We start from the raw sequence: 7,389 nt of genomic DNA on the forward strand, positions 1-7,389 counted from the left end.
CTATTTTGTAAAAAGAATACACCTCTCAAATTCTTAGTACTGCTTCACAACACATGCACAAACTAGATCAGCCTGGAAAAACCCCAAATCTCTGGGTATAATTATTGATATAGTGGTAGATATAAAAGCTATTTGAAAAAATGAGGGATTGCTACGGAGACTGAGAGAAAGAGGAGCTCTCTTTCTATGAAATCTCATGTACTAAGGATGATACTTTTCTGGAGTTAACGGGGCCATCTTTACTGGCAGAAAAGCCTCCTGAGAATGAAGATGATGTGGAAGAAATCAAAGGTCAGAGAGAGATAGAGGGGACAGGGAGATTGGATCACATTGTTGGAACTCTGAATCCAGCCACACCTGAACATTAATGTCCCCAGGGCTACTATGTTGTCAGTCAATAGCCTCTCACTTGTTATTAAAGTCTTGATTAACATACCATACTTCCCCATCCATAACACATATCACACTTCATCCTAATTAATTGTTTGTTTACCTTCTCCCTACTAGGCTGAAATTCCATGTGAGGCAAGGCCCTGTCCCACTAGTCCACCACTGTGGGCTGAGCAGAGAGGAGGTGTTCAAACATTTGTTAAATGATCTGAGGGGATTTCATATAGAATCAAAGCTCTAGGAAGCAATGATGGGAAGGATAAAGCCCCGCTATCTTTTCTTAACTTCTCCCCAGCTAAACACAGATTGGAAATCTACTACCCCAAAGGGTCTCCAGCTCCATAAGCAAGGCTTACTCAGAGGGGAGATGGGAATATGTCAGAGGAGGAACTCTTGTGTACATAATATTTATGAATTGTCATCATCTATGGCTCCCCACTTTATTATCCTCCATTTCCCCCATTGCTTAGAGAAACAGATGCTATGAGATCATTTGAAATCAGGGTCTCCAGCTCCATAAGAAAGGCTTACTCAGGAGAGGGGAGATGGGAATATGTCAGAGGAGGTACTCTTGTGTACATAATATTTATGAATTGTCATCATCTCATTAAACCATCAACTTTCTGAAAATTTCCAAGGATAATCATGGTATTCTTATGAACAATTTCCCCCAAACAGTAAGAGACACTGGGTCTGAGACCAAGGAAAGGATGAGCTGTTCCAGACTTCTTAGAGATTCCTGCTTTCATAGGTCACAGTTGACCATAATTTTAAATGGGCAAAAATGGAAACAAAGAAACACTTCTCTGTATTAATCAAGGATCACTCAATTGCAAGTAATTCACACCTGATTTAAACAACTATAGGAAAAATTTGAAATTTCATTGTTATGTCACTGAAGAGTTTAGGATTTGCCAGATGGACATATGGCTGGAGCCAGTTCCTCAAAATCAGCAGTCTTGTTCTCTCTATGTCACCATTTTCCTGATGCCTGTATTCTCTGCCAAATCTCTCCAGTGGTAAGAACAATGGTCTTTGGAGTGCAGCATATTAGAATATCCCTTCTAATGTCCACCGCAATCCTACAAAAGGACTTTAATAAGCTCTGCTTGGGCCATATGCCCAGGCCTATGCACCTCTCACAGACTCCAGCAGAATAATATTTTCTTGTGGTCTAGCCTGGGTCCTGGGGGCAATGTAAAGAGAAGGTTGATGGGCAGTTCCACCACTATCACAGAAATAGAGGAAGAGGTAGTTCCCAAAGGGAAGGAATGTGAGCAGACAGGAAGGAAACTGATGTCCATTATCCATTCCCACTCATCCTCTCTCTCAAATGCCTCAGAGCTCCCAGAGGGATCTACACCATGTGCATCTCCCACCTGGCTCCGTGATCTCTCCAGCCAAAAATGCCCTGAGCTCCAATCTTATCCCAGGGAGGGACAATAAGCTTAATGTCCAGATGTGCAAACTCTGTCACACAGCAGCACACCACAAACCCGTGCTGCCCTGTGCTGTCTTCCTGAAGAGACTCGTCTTGTCTTACCCCTTCCTTTTAAAAATTGTTGACAGTATTACAGATGTCCTCCATTCCCTTCCCCCTCTTTACCTCCCTCCACCCAGCCCCCGTCCTACCCCAGGCCTTCACCACATTATTGTCTGTGCCAATGGGCTATGCATATATGCATATATGTTCTTTGGCTCATCTCCTCCAGTCCCTCCCATCCCCCTCCCCTCTGAGATCTGTCAGTCTGTTTCATGCATCAATATCTCTGGACCTCCTTTGTTTGCCAGTTTATTTTGTTATAGATTCCACATATAAGTGAGCTCATATGCTATTTGTCTTTCTCTGACTGGCTTATTTCATTTAGCTTAATAATCTCCAGGTCCATCCATGCTGTTGCAAAGGATAAGAGTTCCTTCTTTTTTACAGCTGCATAGTATTCCATGGTATAAATGTACCATAGCTTTTTTATCCACTCTTGGGCACTTCCAGATCTTAGCTATTGTAAATAATGCTGCTACAAACAAGTGGTGCATATATTCTTTCTGATTAGTGTTTCAGTATTCTTAGGATATATTCCCAGAAGTGCGATTGCTGGGTCTCTTACCCTTTCTTTTAATTAGTCTCCCCTCCCTCCCCATGAAATCCTGGGACCTAGGCTACAGGGTGCAATATGAGCAACCTAGCTATAATGAGAAATTTCCTTTTCCTTCTATACTGACCTTAAATGAAATTTGTGGACATAGATTTTCTCCCCTTAGGTTTAGTTCCTTTTCAGAAGCTTCCTCAGCCTCTAATGCTGACAAGCTTCAGGTAGACCAACCCCATGCTTTCCCACCAGATCAAGCTAGATAACCCAGTACACAGCTGGGATCATTGCTGTGCGTATTTTAAGAATATCTTATTCTTAATAGATTTCCTATTTAAGTGTCATCTGACTTATTTGTTAGTTGTCCTAAACAACAGTTATCCCACCATTGATCATCAGATTGTCTGGGTGCTATTCTAATTGGTTATCACAAGGACCAAAAAGTACAGATTTCTCCTGTTGGAATTTTCTTTCTTTGTTGGGGCGGGGGGGGGGGGGGGGAGCAGAGGTGCTTCTATTTTCTTACCCCTGGTCCCATGTAGAAATCGTAAGTTTTTAAAACTCTATACATAAAACATTGATGTAATAGTTAATGTAACTGTTGACTTACTAACTGACTCTAGGTAGACATTTTTAAGTGAAGAAGTACCTTGATTGACTCTGCAGTGACCTAAATATACTGCAGTGGTGCCTGAACTTCTGTCTGTGCCAAAAATTTCTTCCCATTAATGGGACATGCTGCAATCAAAGGGACAATTATATGCAAATAGATATTGGCTGATAACACTGGGAGAATTTCAACACATTCTTACACTTATATGACCATAATGAGCAAATGAATATGCAGACTTATGTTGGGGCCAAGTTCCCATTCTCTTCCCTAAGCTGTATCTTCTTTTCTGGCCGTGTAACCTGTGTCATCTCCTCTCCCAGCAGACCTCATTCAGTCCCACTCATTTCCAGGAGTGCTTTCCACCTGCCCATTGCAAATAATCATCGGGAAACATCAGCAGGAGCCCTCTCCTCCAATACAGACGCACATTCTGTCACAATGAGCCACTTTTCCAGACTGATGTGAGCTTTCCAAGCCACATAAGAAATGAAACTGGTAACTTAGAAAACTTGTTTCCTCTTACAGTTATGAAACTGTTGTTTTTCTGGTGCTGAAAATTATGCATAGACAAAGCACCAAGGTTTAAAGTAAATGCTTGTCAGATTAAACCAATGACATCAAGAAAACCAAAAGACTTTATTTCTGACAGTACATCTGTTCTACTGTTTTGTTTTTGCTGTGGCAGAGTATATAACAACATGGAGATCACTAACTTTGCACATTTTCTCATGTGTGGCACACATTTGATTATAAGGATGAATAAACCAGTTCTCCTGCCCACAGGTCAGTGGCTGGGGAAAAGCAGGCTGCTGATCAATGCAGGTTAGGATATGTATGTTCACTGCCCTTTGCCAATTCTCCAGGAACCCTGGTGCCATGCTGGGAACTTCCGGTGCTTCCTCCAGACACAACCAAAGATTATACACATTTCTTGGTCTTTGCCAGGTAATTCAACAAATGAGTCTTAGGATGTTATCAGGGTGTTATTGATTATATGTGCATTTGAACCAGGGCCTCCTGGAGAAATGCTTTAAACCAAATAAGTTCCAGCATTTACTTATACCTTCTAAATCCTTTAAAGCACAATTTTGTTCAACTCTCAAATAAATTCCACAAGGTAAGGATTCTAATTTCCTCTCTGGTAGAAGAGGAAGCTAAAGTCCTGATGTTTAAATGATTAGCCCAAAGGACCTCACATTTCTAAACAGAGTGCTGTGTTATTTGTTCCAAAGATAAACTCTTTACTGCCTAAAACATACTTAACAGAAAAAAGATATTTGAAGAAGTAATTGCAAAAATCTAAATTTGATGACAAATCTCTATTTATAGATCTCAGAAGCTCAGCAAGAAGAAGCAAGACAAATGCGAAGAAAAATGCTATTGTCAAACTGAAGAAATCCAGAGTAATTCTTTAGAGAGGCCAGAGGAAAAAAAGACACATCACAACCAGGGAAACCTAAGTGCTCAGCAGACACGATGGAGGCCACAACACAATGGATGACTTTTTAAAAAACAAACAAAAACCAAAAGGCAAATGGTCAACCCAGACTTCTGCATTTGGCAAAAAAATATCCTAAGAGTGAAATAAAAACATTTTCAAATAAATGAGAGAAGTTGTTGCCATCAGACCTATACTAGTGTTTCTTCAAGCCAAAGACTTCTTCAGGCTGAAGGGAAGTCGTAACGTTGAGACTTGGATCTACAGGAAGTAATTCTGGGTCTATAAGCAGCATTTTGAATGGTGAACAAGACAGTTTGGGGAAAAAGCAAAAACTGAAATATTTTAAAATAATGAAGTGATGTCATATGTCATAAGGACAGGGGAACTGTTTTTTTCTTTTTTGTACTGTTTAAGATTTTTGCTAGATGATTGTTAGTTTTTTAATGTTGCTATTTTGCTGTACAAACATTCTTGTATCTATTTTTATCTAGTTATCTTTCCTTGCATTATTTCTGTAGTTCTCTTTGTCCTTAGAAAACTCTTCCTGACCAGAGATAAGTGAGTCACTCATATAACATGATTTTACACCTTCTTTTATATTCAATTGTTGAATTTATCCCAAATTTATTCTAATGAATGCAGTGAAGTGAGAATATAAATCTCCCCACCACATAGCCAGTTTATCAACATCAATTGTTGAATAATTCATCCCTTTTCTATTGACTTATGATAAGTCCTTTATTATTTGTTAAGTTTGCCTCTGAGCATGTAGGCTTGCCCATTGATCTATTACTAATTATGTATTATACCATTTCCCTCGGACAGCTTTATGATGGAGCTCAGTACCAAGCAGGTACATTCTTTCCTCTTCCTGTTTCTCTCAAATTCTTTCTCTTCACACAGATTCATTCTTAGAATCATTTTATCAAATATTCTTAACTCTGGAATGCTGAATGGAATTTCTTTTGATCTACAAGTTAATTTGAGACGGAATTATACCTTTGCTGTGGTCCATTTTACCACAAGGAACGTAAAACATCTTCCACCTTGCCCTGACTGGTTTGGCTCAGTGGATAGAGTGTCGGCCTGCGGACTGAAGGGTCCCAGGTCCAATTCCGGTCAAGGGCATGTACCTTAGTTGTGGGCACATCCCCAGTAGGGAGTGTGCAGGAGGTAGCTGATCGATGTTTCTCTCTCATCGATGTTTCTAACTCTCTATCCCTCTCCCCTCTTCTCTGTAAAAAAATCAATAAAATATATTTTAAAAAGACAACATCTTCCACTTTAATTAAGGTTCAAGCAAGGAAATAAAGCTGAGAGCCTTCTTATATTAGTAAATCAAATAGAAAACACTCCCCTCTGCATTCAACTGGGGCCCCAAGAACAATACTTAGAGTGAAAAAGAAATAAGAACCCCTATGCACAGGGAATAATGGGAAACCTGTCTGTCTTGAACCGATGTTCATTAGAGGGTAAAAACCTCTCTAAGAATTTGTAATCTGAACCTGACCCCACGTACATGTTGGTACAAGTTCATACTACTTGTGGTTCTAAGCAACATCAAGCTAGGATTAAATCTAAACCAGTGCCTTCCAGGAACTGGGAAAAGCAAACACGAGTCCTTCCTGGAGAAATTTATCAACTGAAATCTCAAATTCCCATGGAAAAATGTTTAAGGAAAATGAGTGACTCATAAGAATAATAAAAATAAACAACTAAACACAGAAGAAAAATGATGCACCATTAGTGAAGTAAGGTATAAAAGGGACAAGTGAAAAAGATATGCAAAAACTTGAGATAGAGAAATATCACATCTAAGATAACAAATAACCATATTTAAAATCCTATATAATAAAAGCCTAATACACTAAGTGTCCAGTCGTCTGGTCAGCCATTCAACCAATCAAAGCGTAATATGCTAATGATATGCTAAGGCCGCTCAACCGCTCACTATGACGTGCACTGACCACCAGGGTGCAGATGCTCCAACCAGTAGGTTAGCTTGCTGCTGGGGTTTAGCCAATCAGAACAAAAAAAGATCCCAAATAAATGCAGCAATTTTGAGAAAGAAGAACAAAGTTGGAGGAATCATCATACCAGATATTTTTTCTCTCTCTCTTTATTTCCCCTTATTTTTTCTTCTTTTTCGTTTCCACTTACCTCTTTTCCTTTTCTCAGTATCAATTTTGTGCTCTTTTCTCTCCCCTAACTCTAATTTCCCTGGTCGTCACCTTTCTTTGGGGTTATCGGTTTCGTGAATACATTCATGCTTTGTTCCCTCTATGTTGTGTCATGTCGAGTTATATTTTGTGCCCTTTGGTCAACATGGTAGAGAGTGAGCCACATAGCCAGACACCCTGAGAGGAGTAAAAATGGGGAGACAAAGAAACAGCCCCCATATGAAAGAAAAGGAGGAATGACAGGAAAAGAAAGTAAACGAAATAGAGGCAAGCAATTTGTCAGAGAAAGAATTCAGAGGAATGGTCATAAGGACACTGAAAAGGATGGAAGACAAATTCAACAACATGTGTAAGAATCAATAGGAAATGAAGAAGAACATGGAGGAAATGAAGAATGACATAGCTTCAATAAAGAACACAATAGAAAACATCAACAGTAGACTAGAAGAAGCTGAGGACTGAATCAGTGAGCTAGATGACAAGATAGGAAAAAATACCCAAGCAGAGCAGCAACTGGAAAAAAAACAACAACTTAAAAAACAGGAGGAGAACCTAAGGGAGCTTTGGGACAACACAAAACAAAACAACATCCACATAATAGGGGTGCCAGAAGGAGAGGAAACTGAGCAAGGAATAGAAAACCTGTTTGAAGAAATAATGACAGAAAATCTCCCT

General features: G+C 39.6%; 1 long non-coding RNA gene across 1 annotated transcript; it reads left to right on the plus strand.

Moving 5' to 3' along the window:
* Positions 1-1,381: 1,381 nt before the first annotated feature.
* LOC106727981 lies at positions 1,382-4,671 on the plus strand. The gene is made up of 3 exons (XR_001364211.1): positions 1,382-1,409; positions 3,957-4,038; positions 4,423-4,671. It is a non-coding gene; the product is annotated as an uncharacterized LOC106727981 (long non-coding RNA).
* The last annotated feature ends 2,718 nt before the right edge of the window (positions 4,672-7,389 follow it).

The sequence above is a fragment of the Myotis brandtii genome, unplaced genomic scaffold (assembly GCF_000412655.1).
Source record: "Myotis brandtii unplaced genomic scaffold, ASM41265v1 scaffold513, whole genome shotgun sequence".
Taxonomy (NCBI): Eukaryota; Metazoa; Chordata; class Mammalia; order Chiroptera; family Vespertilionidae; genus Myotis; species Myotis brandtii.